The sequence below is a fragment of the Protopterus annectens genome, chromosome 2.part0 (genome assembly GCF_019279795.1).
Source record: "Protopterus annectens isolate FY-2018-M chromosome 2.part0, PAN1.0, whole genome shotgun sequence".
NCBI classification, from domain to species: domain Eukaryota; kingdom Metazoa; phylum Chordata; order Ceratodontiformes; family Protopteridae; genus Protopterus; species Protopterus annectens.
In genome coordinates, this window is record NC_056728.1 from 1,580,676,033 (window position 1) to 1,580,690,919 (window position 14,887).

Below are 14,887 nucleotides of genomic sequence, written 5' to 3' on the forward strand. Positions count from 1 at the left end.
AAACCAAAATTTGTGTTATATGCCCCTGCAATGGTTTCACAAATTGTGATGTTCCATCCGACATGTCCGAGACATGTAGCATTTGGTTGCAATATTGTCACAATTCCCCATAACACATACCCCACATACCACACATACACCTGTTGTCTGCATAGCCCTGTGGATGGTGACATAACCAACATCTATGTGTGTATGTCATATGGGACAACACAGACATGTGTGATAGACGGCCATCACATACATGACCAACACATGTGCACTCATGGCCATGGGGGATGGCCAGAGACATGTAGCCACACAGAAGACGGGATGTGGATACACCCTGTCCCACTTTGTCCATACATGGTCCAAGTACAGCCGTACTAGACCGATTGTACAAGTGATGTGGTACGCTGCACATCATAACTGCTTGTGCACAGCTAGTGGAGGTGTCAGTGACATGTACCTCATAAGATGTGTTGAACATGATGTCTGTGTCATAGCATGACAGTAGTCACCTTCACAGATTCCACTGACAGTGACACCAGGCCACAGAAACAGCACTTTTCCCCTGCCATAGGACATCACTGTTAGCTGTGCACCATGTGTGCGTGGTACATCAATGTGTTGTGTGAAATGGTGACATAGCAGGTCTGCTATGTGTGGACTTGGTTGCCAGGCAGCTAACACTCTGTAGTCATCATGTAGGGTGTCATCTGTATATCCTCCAGTGACCTGTCACATGGCACAGCATGGTTGGGTGTGTATACACCTCAGCATCATAGGTCACAATCCACAGGTATGTCATGGGTATGCATGCAGTTCTGGATATGCAATGTGTACATAACATGCACTGTTTAGCAACATATACGCCTCATGATGCCATGCAATGGCACAGTGTCTGCGCATCACACTGTACAGCAATGTGGACGGCCCAGTCCCCTACCATGCCCATGCACATTTGCTCAACATGCATTCTATCTGTAGGGCATATGGACAACACCGCAATGTGATTCCCAGTACGATGCTGTACATGTGTCACAACACCATTGTGTCAGACATGCATGCATGTTAATGAACATGTCAGCAGATTACATGTCAAGGTCACATCAGCCATGTGTACTGTTATCCTGTTCTGGTCCACATGGTGTATCACAGAGATGCATGCATACTACATGATCGTGTGACTTGCATGGATAATGATATGACACCTGCCTGCTGTAGTGTGCATTCCAGGGGGTATGCTTACAAACACTATTGATGTCTGAGCTGCATGCTGTCAGCTGCATCACAAGCATGCTGCATGCCATCTGTCATCTCACATGCATGGTGTGTCAGTGTGTGTGTCAGTGTGTCAGTGTGTGTGTGTGTGTGTCAGTGTGTGTGTGTGTGTGTGTGTGTGTGTGTGTGTGTGTGTGTGTGTGTGTGTGTGTGTGTGTGTGTGTGTGTCGGTATGTGTGTGTGTGTCGGTGTGTGTGTGTCAATGTGTCTATTGTAATGTAGAGTATTTCTTTGCATTCACAGGTGATGTAGGTTCGTTACCCTCCTGCGGTCCATCTGATAGTGTCCCCACAGATGCTAGCAGTTATGAACATATGCACGAGGTACAGGCAGGGATGTCAGGGGCGGAATCTGTGCCAACGGTTGCCATCCCAGCTATGTCCTCCTCTTCCCCGCACACAGTTCAGCTGCCAACACATACTGCATCTACAGTGGCCATAGAAGAAGTACAGTCATCGTTTGTTAGCATTGAACAGGAACGTGTGGTGGCTACAGAAGATGTGTCTCCACACCATGGTGGCAGTATATTGACTGCAGATGTGCCACACAGGCATGTGGCTGGTGCTGCTCGTAGGAGGACCTCTGGCAGACATGCACCTGCAGGACATAGCGCAGCAGTTGGGATCATCAGACGCATGTTCCAGACTGTAATGGTGGCACAGGCACGTGCCGAACAGCAGAACAGAGAAGGGCAGAGGCTGCAGAGGGCTGGTATCAGTACGCTAAACAACAACATCCAGGCATTGGCAGGTGCTCAACAGCAGCTTGCTGATGTTCTGGACAGGCGATTGGGTGACATGGTCAGAATCCTCAACCGTGGCATGGCAATCTGTGAGCGTGAGCTGTCTGTGCTGGAACATCTGGTAGAGGTGAGGCATAGGACATATGGACGTAGGCCAGCTACACCACCTAGTGCAGGTCAACGCGAGCGTGCCACCTCACCTGGCCGCTCCCATAGTGTCAGAAGCAGTAGCAGTGCAGCTGGTGCTGTGATGTCCACACCAAGTCACAGCAGGCCATGTGGACATGGCCCTGGACATTCCTTGCAGGGACACGGGTCCAGTGGCCATGTGTCATCAGACAGTAGCCATTCTGTACCTCTGCCTGGTAGTGCCTGTGCAACCCCTGGCAGGCACAGGACACGTGGCCATGTCTGGTCACAGAGAGCTGTACAACCTGGTCTGTACATTCTGGAGCTGTCCATAATACCCTTGTGTAGGCCTCACAAATGACAGAACTGTGTGCACACATACACGCACACAGCAGACACAACTGTAGGGCTCCACAACACCCACATACATACAGAACAGACATGTCCATTCAAATCACTGGCCCTTACCCGCACACATGATGTCATCCATTGGTGCAGCCTATGCCCCTGGCAAACAGTATCACACTGTGCATATGATGAAGCCTGTGCCACATCCCTGTCATCCACACCATCAGTGCAGGGATATCCTCATATGGTCTGATGCACAGGGTGAACAGAATAGTGAGAGGAGTATCTAACATTACTTGTGTATGCATATTGCGGGATGTGTATGTTGTATTGGTCGTGTGTGAATACTGAGATGTGAGAGGTGTATCTAACATTACTTATGTATGCATATTGAGGGATGTGTATGTTGCATTGGACGTGTGTGAATACTAACAGATGTGTATGTGACATCAGTGGTGTACTGTCAACATGCACCAGTCATACCATGTAGTCCAGGTGCAGCATGCATTGTGATATGTTCACCGTATGTGTCTCGGTTACAACAGTAACAGCATGTTGGTAATGCCCTGGTTCCCTCCTATGGTGTACTGGCATGTGCCTACAGGTAGCGGTGTTTGCAGTCCTCCATGTGTAACTGTGGAGTACTCACAGGCACGTATGGCAATATCAGCATGCTAAATGCACCCTCAACTCGACTGTTGGACAGTCGAACATGACACAGATGTTCGAACATGACACAGATGTCCACACATATACTGCACATGAAGCATGTGGTCAGTTGAACAGGCTACAGCAGACAGAGATGTGACATACATACCGGGAAACATAACAGGTATGTTGACATGGTGCAGGGGTTGTACACAGCGGTCAGGCCAATGATGACGTTAGAGGCCACCTGATAGCATGAGGCCACACTGTGTAGCAGTAATACCCTGTCACAGTACAGGTACATGGCCACATTCACGGGGTCTACAGCACTATAATACACCCCATAGTGTTCATGTGTGGACCCTTGCCTATGTGGTCATCACCCTCGCAGTACTTTGCACCCACACGACGTGGCACAGAGAAGGGACATGCATAGGTAGCCAGTATAGTTGGGACCAATGGCATTAACAGGGTAGTAGACTGCATCACCATGAGGGGTTAGTGATCCTGTTTCCACAGTATGGTAGCATACACACTCACACTAAGCACCAGACAGCCATACATACATACATACATACATACATACATACACAGACACACTGTGGTGACCAGATATGTGTGTACAGATAGCCGATGTGTGTGATGCACCACACCTGCCAACCTCATGCTTTCCACACTGCAGTATGTACAGATCTGTACAACGGTGTACAGGGATGTGTTACATCTGGGACATAGTCCCCACCATATGTGGCATGTGTGGTCACACAAACAGACACACGTGACAGTGCTGGGAATGATGCACCTGCCATATGCTGATCTGTTTGATAGACATGCAGCGGTACTGTCCGCAGTATGTGTACCAACACCATGTCTGGCAATTGTGTGGCTATGTTTTCACATGGGTGGATGTTAGTGATACAGGTGTCACGTGACATACAGTTGGCTACACCTGACCGCTGTGTATGTGTTAAGTCATCACCATCAAGTAACAGTGACATAGCGTACCATTTGCACATGGCATGGTTGGGTGGCATGTGACACACCTGTGAGCCATCCCTGGCACACATACATCTACACAGGTGGATCACCACTTTATGTACACAGATCCCTCCATACGTGATGTACAACCAACTGTACTGTCTGTATGTCACCATATACAGGTGTGAATGATGGGGCTGCATTGCGACTGCATGTTGTAGTTGGGCACAGCTGTGGTACTGACATCGGCCACTGCACATGCATGGTTGCTGCATGCACAGTACAGATTGTACATGTGCATTGGTACAGATTGTACATGTGCGTTGGTCCTACATGTGCCTCCTGTAGCCATGTTTGTATGCATTGCTATTGTTGGACATGTGTGTTAACATACATGACACATGGACTGTGGTATGATATCACGGGTGTCATGGGTGACTACTACAGGGGAATGTGTCTTCTGACATTGCTACGTCCTGTACTGTGAGCATTCAACAGACATGGACCCACCTTCCATTTCTGTTTGTATGATTGCTTATGCCACTGTTCTGCATGGGGGACAGCAAAGGCTTAGCTATGTACATATGTGTTGTGTGTGGTCCATGCACACATCCACTACAATCACATGTTTGACATATCCAAACATGCGTGTTCGTTGGTGTACAGCAACACTCCTGTGTCACAGCTGTCTAACACCCGGGGCCCCTGGTATGTCTTGAGCTGACCTGGTCATGTATAGTGGTAGACTTGCAATGCATAACACCTGTTGGAACCCTGTCAGTACATGTGTACCCTGCACAGTTGCTTTAGACCTCTGTGCAGTCCATTGGTCATGTGTCACATGGCGTTGTGGTAATGTATGGCTGTGTAGTGCTGCAGCAATGACATGGTGATGTCTCAGGGGCTACAGTGTAGACTGCAGTGTGTACATCTGGGATCCGCACCTGTGACAGCTGTGATGGCAGCTGAGCATGTGCTGGTGACTGCATGTGTGTGACCGCTCTGTGCGTGGGGACAGTTATGCCTTACTGTGCCCTTCCGTGTCTAGACTCCGTCTGAATGCAAGACGGCCCTTTGCAACTGCTAAGTGTGTGAGCATGCCCAGTACACTGCTGTGTAGATGGACACACATGACAGTCCCAACTGAGCCCTTGCAAGTTGAGACTCCGTCCGCATGCAAGATGGCCCTTTGCAACTGCTAAGTGTGTGAGCATGCCCAGTATGCTGTTGTGTAGATGGACACACATGACAGTCCCAACTGAGCCCTTGTGAGTTGAGACTCCGTCTGCATGCAAGACAGACCTTTGCAACTGCTAAGTGTGTGAGCATGCTCAGTACACTGTTGTGCAGATGGACACACATGACAGTCCCAACTGAGCCCTTGCGAGTTGAGACTCCGTCCGCATGCAAGACGGCCCTTTGCAACTGCTAAGTGTGTGAGCATGCCCAGTACGTTGTTGTGTAGATAGACACATATGACAGTCCCAACTGAGCCCTTGCGAGTTGAGGCTCCGTCCGCATGCAAGACAGCCCTTTGCAACTGCTAAGTGTGTGAGCATGCCCAGTATGCTGTTGTGTAGATGGACACACATGACAGTCCCAACTGAGCCCTTGCGAGTTGAGACTCCGTCCGCATGCAAGATGGCCCTTTGCAACTGCTGTGTGTGAGCATGCCCAGTACGCCATTGTGTAGATCGACACACAGTACAGTCCGAATGGACGTGTATTACTAAGCGTGTGGCCATGCCCAGTGACACCTTGTGTCGGTAATGTCCCTCTGTGCATGGCCGTTGACATCCTTTATAACCATAGTGGTCATCCAGCCAACAGATGTCCATTTTCAACGTCATGATGGATGCCTATGGAGTACACACTGGTCAACTATCTTGAAGGTTGTACTGTCTGTGGGGCATCCCGTGACTATGTCATGTTGTCATGGTGCACCGTACATCTTACGTTGCCATGATCACACCACTGCCGTGTTTTTGTCTAGGTGTACCGTGGGACACTAATATGTCTGTATGCTTTCAGACTGATCACTCTCTATACAATCCCTATCGGCGTCTTTGTCAGTGCGGATAATGACACATGCCTAGAAGTATGCCTCTGGGATGGCTGTGTTTAGTAATCTCGGTAGCGCGTTCTGTAAAGGTGTCATGCTGTAGTGTGTTAGGGTAGTTAGGTGTATGTTCGACTCCCAGCCCTGCCAAGTGTGTGTGTGTGTGTGTGTGTGTGTGTGTGTGTGTGTGTGTGTGTGTGTGTGCATGCTCCTGTCTGCCTGGCAACTCAGTCTTCCTTTTAGACGCCGCACACCACAGCAGTTTCCTACCGACGTCTTTGTCTTTGTGGATGATGACACGCACCTAGATGTCTGCCTCTGGGACTGCTGTGCTTAGTAATATCAGTAGCGCGTTCTGTAAATGCGTCATGCTGTAGTGTGTTAGGGTAGTTAGGTGTATGTTCGACTCCCAGCCCTGCCAAGTGTGTGTGTGTGTGTGTGTGTGTGTGTGTGTGTGTGTGTGTGCATGCTCCTGTCTGCCTGGCAACTCAGTCTTCCTTTTAGACGCCGCACACCACAGCAGTTTCCTACCGACGTCTTTGTCTTTGTGGATGATGACACGCACCTAGATGTCTGCCTCTGGGACTGCTGTGCTTAGTAATATCGGTAGCGCATTCTGTAAATGCGTCATGCTGTAGTGTGTTAGGGTAGTTAGGTGTATGTTCGACTCCCAGCCCTGCCAAGTGTGTGTGTGTGTGTGTGTGTGTGTGTGTGTGTGTGTGTGTGTGTGTGTGTGTGTGTGTGTGTGCATGCTCCTGTCTGCCTGGCAACTCAGTCTTCCTTTTAGACGCCGTACACCACAGCAGTTTCCTACCGACGTCTTTGTCTTTGTGGATGATGACACGCACCTAGATGTCTGCCTCTGGGACTGCTGAGCTTAGTAATCTCGGTAGCGTGTTCTGTAAATATATCATGCTGTAGTGTGTTACGGTAGTTAGGTGTATGTTCGACTCCCAGCCCTGCCAAGTATGTGTGTGTGTGTGTGTGTGTTTGCGCGCATGCTCCCATCCGCCTGGGGACTCAGTCTTGCTTTTAGATGCCGCACACCACAGCAGTTTTCTACCGACATCTTTGCCTTTGCAGATGATGGCACACACCTAGATGTCTGCCTCTGGGACTGCTGTGCTTAGTAATCTTGGTAGCGCATTCTGTAAATGCGTCATGCTGTAGTGTGTTAGGGTAGTTAGGTGTATGTTTGACTCCCAGCCCTGCCAAGTGTGTGTGTGTGTGTGTTTCCAGCTGCATGACAACAGTACATTGCTCCATAACATCCGTGCGGCGTCTTTGCCTTTGATGCTGCGTCTGCAGGCTAGACGTGTGTCTGTGTGAATCATGTGATCCACTGATCACAGTAGCGCGTTTTGTAACTGCGTAAAGCTGTCATGTGGTACAGTGCTTACATTTATGTTCTGCTCCCAACCCTGCCACGTGTGTGTGTGTGTGTGTGTGTGTGTGTGTGTGTGTGTGTGTGTGTGTACATGTATCTACATATATATATATATATATATATATATATATATATATATATATATATTGGGATTATCACTCTTGACTGTGCTGCCTTGTTTGTACATGAGCACCTTGGATGTATGTACATCTGCTATGGCTCTGTGAAAGTGCACATACTGTGTTCTGTAGTGATCGTGGGTTATACATGTGTAGTGACCGGTTATTGTGTTGCTGGGTATTACACGGGCATTGGAAACAATGTTAGTGCAGCACCTTTGACTGGTCGTATGCAGATCTCGGCAACAGTCAGCAGTGGTTATTACATTGGAGTGTGAGTATGGCTCATATCTGTCTGTAGTAACTGTCAATTCTATGCACCTCAGGTTAACATTACAGATGCACGTTTATCCACAGGTTGTGGTACAGATCCCAAGACTGTATATGTAGACATTGACAGGTGCAGGACTGGGTTGTGTTGGATGCATGGAGGGGTGTCCATGGCCAGTAATGGGGATCTCTACACCCTGGCAGGTATGGTCTGTGACTGTCCCACAACCTCCTCTATATGGCTGACACATGCTGTACCTGTGTATGCGCAGACACACACACTTACCACAAACAGCTACGGCTATCACATACACACACCCATTGCACCATCATTGGGCCATACAATAACCATTGTCCCTCACACACACACACACACACACACACACACACACACACACACACCTACGTGTACATTGGATGGCTCTGTGACAGCTCTGGACATGCTGAGTGACGCCTCCAGGTGCATCTGCAGTTAACTCCTACTGCTCCTTTAGGCGTCAAATATTACTTATGCATATTTGCATTAATAATTCCAAAACCATGCTTCATACAAGGTTTAAAAATATTTTATCTTGAAGCATACATGATGGCAAACACAATTGTATTGATATTTGACCTCTGTCAATGAGTATTTGTTAGAATTGTAAGGTGATAATTTAATTTGTAAAGGCTCAGTCCGCATCCACTAGGAGTTAAAGGTACATACTCAAAATAGTTGCACAGGAGTGAATGAGTTAACACCACACCCTGTGCATATGATGTCACCTGTGCCACCACCTGTGATGTGTAACATTGATGCAGGATCTGACTAACCTGGTGCTGCTGCACACGGTGGCTTTATTCCACTGTATTGATGTTAGCATGCTGTTAACACACAGTGTGTTACTTCCAGGTGTACATCAGCAAGCATGAAGCATTGCAGCTATGACCATAACTGTAGCATAGTGTACAGCACTGTTACTTCTGATGATATATTCTCCATCCATGTGCCATTTCACTGATGTGTGTAGTATTGGCAGCATGTGTGTCTGTGTGTGCAGTACGTGTGTGATGTGTGCCGTAGCACAGGTGCACACGGGCTAACACGCGTGCAGACATATTTACTCGGCCTTACTGACGCGCACGGGCACAGACACACTGTGGGCAGGTTTGCAGGTCATATCGGTGGTATCCATGGCGTACGCCGTCAGTCTCCTGACATTCCCTAGGATAGCTCATGACACACCACTTCCACTGAGTACTGACAGCACACATGTGACACTGCTCCGGTGAGGTTACAGTGTTTTATACATACACACTCATGTTGTCACCTGTCTTCTACTCTATGTCCCCTTAACCTACACTACAATGTAGAGGCTTGGCCCATATGGCATGACATGTTGTGATTCACTGTCCTCAGCCTCAGTTGCCTCACATTGCCTACAAATGCTTTGTTACATCTCTGACAGAGCGCTTCCACACATAAGTACCAGTACGCAGTAGCCATGTTGTCTCCAGCTTGCCATTCATCTGAATGGCGTACTAACATCTAACTAAACCTACATTTTGTATGTATATTATCCATATGTCTTGTTTTGAAGTGCAGCGTGTTCTCGTGGAGCTGCGCTACACTTCCACACCAGGGATCGGGGGAGGACAACTACTGGTTTATTGATATCCAATGGACAAAGCCGCCACTGGCCTTGGACTTGGACATTGGCATGCTTCTTCGACTGTATTCATACTGTATTTGCAGCTGTCATTGCTCCGTTTAGCAACGTGCAAAACGTTAGTCGCATAACATCCAGGTACATTTCTGCACATAACTCTGCTCTTGCACGGACAGCTTACTGTTTCATGTATCGCGTAATTACATCATTTGCATAGCTTATGCATACAAATGAGGTATGTTGCAAATCCCAACATTGTCCGTGCAATGTTCGTGTTACGGGCAGTCTTGTACACCCCTACGGGTGTTTGCTGAATAGCCTGGCAGTCATCTTTCCTTGCTGTACTCTCACTCAATCCATACACGCCGGATGCTTCATGTATCATGGCCTAGGCTTTGCTGTGTGCTATGTCTATTTGTGGTGTATGCATGGCTGTGGGTATGTCTCACTGTCATCATTGGTAAAGGTGACGCCCTATTGGTACTTCATGTAGACTGCTGTGTCATTTGACATGCCAGCACATACCTGCGGACAATACTGAACTTCCTACTGCAGCACTTTTCATACCTTCTGAGTTATCTTGCGGTCAATAATGCTGTTTCCTCAGACATGTATCTGTTTCTGATCATACCTATCAACCTCCTAGTGCAAAACATCTGTACAAAGCCTAACATGATGGGGGGACAGATAGGGGAAGATTCTACATATTGCTCTTACAAACGTAGATAGTTGACAGTATTATCGGTTTTGCATTAGTATGACCTTTCTGAGGGATTTGGGGTCTTAAACTCATATGTTTATTATTATTTAATGATGTCAGTTCTCAGGTATTTGGCAGACAGGTACAGACTGTGAGAGGAACACACCACACATATGAGGCATACATCTGCACATTCGTACAGTTGCGAGGTATGTTTCTGATACTGGACATCAATTTTCTTACACCAATACACACAATACATGGCGCCATCACAGGCCAGTTGCCATTACATTCCTATTGCAGGACACACCCACCCCCAGGGTTATATTCCTCACACAGGCCAACAGGTGCTTATCCACACTAATTATTCCATCATGTACCTTATGTGTAAGCCGGTATTTGCTCTTTCAGTCAGTGGCAGAGCTCACGTACGAGTATGGGGGACTGGACACTGTATCGGTGACAATGCATGACACCCTGAGGGACACATGTCTTTTGAGTCTATTAACCTTCCACACTGACTTTCACACGCCATGCTTTGTAATTCACATTTGTGGAAAAACATGCTTATGACTTGTACATGTTTTGTCATTTGTCCTGACGTCTTTCTTCTCACCTGTCCACCTAGTATCACTAGTTCTGTACATTTCATTAGGACGGGTTACCTTCATACCTCTCACCTGTACACATTATGGGTATATGCCCTGGGGTTTGACCTATGATTCTGTTACATTTGTCATGATAATGTGCCTTTCTGGTAGATTGCTGGCAAGGCATGACGGACTGTGTGGTTAGGTAATCATGACTGACATTTCTATTTAATGATTACTAACTCTCATAACATTCATATTCCTGACTACACAATTATTCTATCAACATTCTGACTTTGTCTGGGGTATATTTAATATAGTCCCTATTTGTCTGTCGTGTACTATGCCTTAGTCCAGCTGTCTTATTCTGACATTTTTGGCAGGTATGGTTACCATCTTGGTCGTAGGCATGTCCATCCATGATAATCACCTACATGCCACTGATATAGGTCCCTATGTTTTCCCCCAATGGTTTACACAATATCCAGTAGATGGGTTGCACCTTTTTGGAGAATATAGGTGTGTGCTATACCCACAAAGGTATATTGATCACTCCTATGGGGCGTACCTAATAGATCTGTGCCAACCAACACCTTGGCCCAATTCTGCATACCCATGATTCCCATACCTGACACACCTCTACAGTACCCATTAGACATGTTTAATGTGAGCGATAATAAAGTGTGAGGACACTTCCGAGCACTCCCCACTCTGTGGATATCAGGTCGTACGTCATACATTCAATCAACCCATGTGTTATTACCCTTGCACCTGCTACTGTTGCATGTACACCTATGTCGTAGTTGCAGGTGTGACTTCTTTGGCATCAATGACGGTTCGCACTTCGTACAGGATCAATTTTTGGGGTCCTGCAAAGGACACCTATATTCATGTTTAACGTGTAGAACTTGCAGGCCCTGTCACACTGGTACTTTCCGGGCAATAGTTTGGAAACCATCGGTGTATTCTCCTTTCATGCATGTCTTTCTGTCTATCCATATTAGCTATTCCGTGACCTATTTATGTACATGTGTTATATGTACAGGGACATATGTTTGTTGTGTATATATCTATTCATGTATCGTGTGTGTATAGATATATATATATATGTACATATATACATATGTCTGTACATTCCTCATCTCATAATTTGCTTTGGATTATGTCTGTGGATTTATTTGTATATATATCTCCATATCATACCTTTCAAATGTACAGATTTCCACTGCATGTACAGCTGTTTGCCTCTTATCTTTGGTCCGTTTTTCATAAACTTGTGTCTATCTGGCAAGTTAGTGGCATATCATTAAAGACTGACGTTGGTAAATAATGACAAAATTTCAGGTTACGACTTCATACCCTTCAGAGAATCCATGCTAGTGACACACTTGTTATTCTATCCACTTTCTATGTTTGTTAGGGCAATATCTGAGGATTGTCCCTATTTGTACCAGTTGTTGTCATGGCTTTGTCTGGTTCGTACTTTACGGGGTTAACAGGTATGAGCCATGTACATAGAACGTGGGGAAAATACCATTCATTTTCTATTCTGTGAGCGGATTACACACACACAAGCGCACTTCCATATCCTTATTGTGGGTTGCATATGTTTCGTAGATAATTGTGCTTACGTGAACTTTCATAATTCTGACCGTAACAGTTACATATCTGTATTCCAGTTTACGGACTACTGCGAAACACATGTTCACCTTTACATATTTAAATGTGTGGACAGCACGAACGCTTTCATTACACTTTCAAGTTATATGTGCAGTGGTCGTAGGTCAACCGGGACTGCATTCACATTGGCCGGATGCCGGAACCACTATTCCCTATTGCCTACTGCTGTGGACTCTGGCTGCATTGTTAATCACTCCAAGGATATGCAGAACACCAAGGCATATAGTCCAGCCACATACGGGTCTTTGATTGTCAGGGTGTTCATGTAGTGATCTGGGTTTAGGCTTGTCCACCTGGTGAACGGAACTTCCCTGGCTGAGGTCAAATGTCAGACGAAGCATATGGACAGGGATTATCTCCCTATTTTGAAGTTTTACCTGTGTTTATAGACACAGGTGTTTGGGCACCTGTCAGCAGCTTATTCTGTTGGCATTACATATTATGGGTGGGGTTGTTACAATCCATACTCCACGGTGAGGGGTGTTTCCATTCACATTTGACTATTACCTGTATACAGTCATACAGGGATTATTATTTTTGGACATGAAGTGACTACAGGTATGCAGTTGTACATTACACAAGTGTGAAGGGCTATTCCTGTAAATATGTACGGACCATACCTCTCAACCTCTTAGAGCACCGAACCTACACAAAACCTACATGATGGGGGGACAATTAGGGACACATTTTAACGATTGCTCTTACAAGCTTAGAACGTTGATAGAATGCTAGGTTTTGCATTAGCGTGACTTTTCTGCAGGTTGTGGAGTCTTATACTCTGGATATTTCTCATTATTTATTGACGTCAATCCTCAGCTATTTACCACACTGGTGCAGATTGTCGGAGGCACAAACCAACACTATGGGGTGAACCTGTGGTCATTCTTAGGGTTGCCACCTTTTCGACTGCGCAAAGTGGGGCATGTTCTGTAGAGATTTCAGATTTTCCAGGACAAAACATACCTACAGCCATGCATAGTACAGAACTTTAACCTTTTTTGTACATATAATAGCTTATTCTAGTAACATGTGAATTGCTTATGCTACTTCACATAACATATAGAGGATTCATATATAAAATAACTGTTTTATGTGACTATTAAAGTAAATTAGGAAATAACATTGTCCTAAACTCTCAGGACATTTGCTATATCTTGATTTTTTTCACAGGACACAACTGTCTACAGAGGGACTGTTACTCGCAAAGTGGGACAGGTGGTGACCCTAGTCATTCTGCGAATATCCGGACAGTTGAGTGGTATGGCACGGACCTCTGTAATATGCTGTTGTGTTCTGGCACAGCAGTAGCTCAGCATTAAAGACTGCAGTCGGAATGTGCTGACAGACAGTTGGGTTTCAGACTTCATACTCCAGACATTAATGCCAATGTGCAAACTGTTATTCTATCAAATTCGATGTTTCTAAGAGCTATCTTTACAGATTGTCCCTGTTTTTGGACCTTTGTCTCAGTTATATTCATGGCTCTGTCCAGATATCTTGCTCACACAGGTTGACAGGTATGGTCAGTCATGACTGCACACAGTCAGTGTCCCTCACACTTGATCAGGGTTGACCTGTTTACGTCAGTGTCTTCCTCACCCTCATGCTATTTTCCACTTTGCAAATGTGTGCATTATATTCTCCCTCCTATTCGTGTCTGGACACGTGTTTCACGGGAAGGTATTTTATCCTGGGTGGTAGGTTATGCCTGCCCAATTAGGGCTGGACAGTGTCATGGACCTCCACTGCACGTTCTGACTTGTGTCCAGATATCTACTGGATTAGACATCATGTCGTCATACCCATTCTACTATTTACACAAGTCGGTCATCCCATGAGGGATATCTCAAAAATTGGACTAGACCAAAACAAGTTAGATAACGAAGATTTTTGTGGCTTCACGAAAATGTGCAGGGGGTTTTACATGCAGGGGATACATGGTTTGCAATCCTGACACTGCCTAGGGTGACAATACCTACTACATATGCATAAGGGTCACTGTGTGTAGCTGTTTCTGCAACAAACCAGTGGACCAAGTACGGCTGGATTTGGTGGACATTCTGGTATGGTGGCAGGTTGTGTGTTGTGGAGGGTATGCTGGGTAGGCTATTATGCATCCAGGTGTGTTGCATTTGTTATGGTCAGTTTCACCAGGACCCATCTGTGGGTATGTGACGGTGTCGTATCTATACATTTGTCTCGCATATTTCCATATTCATATGTTTGTGGGATTGTGTTTTACACTATGGCCTGTCTGCTTGTCTTACAGCTGTTTCTACATGAGGTTGTGTTTTTTTCCACTTCACCCGCTTCCCCCTCATACACCTC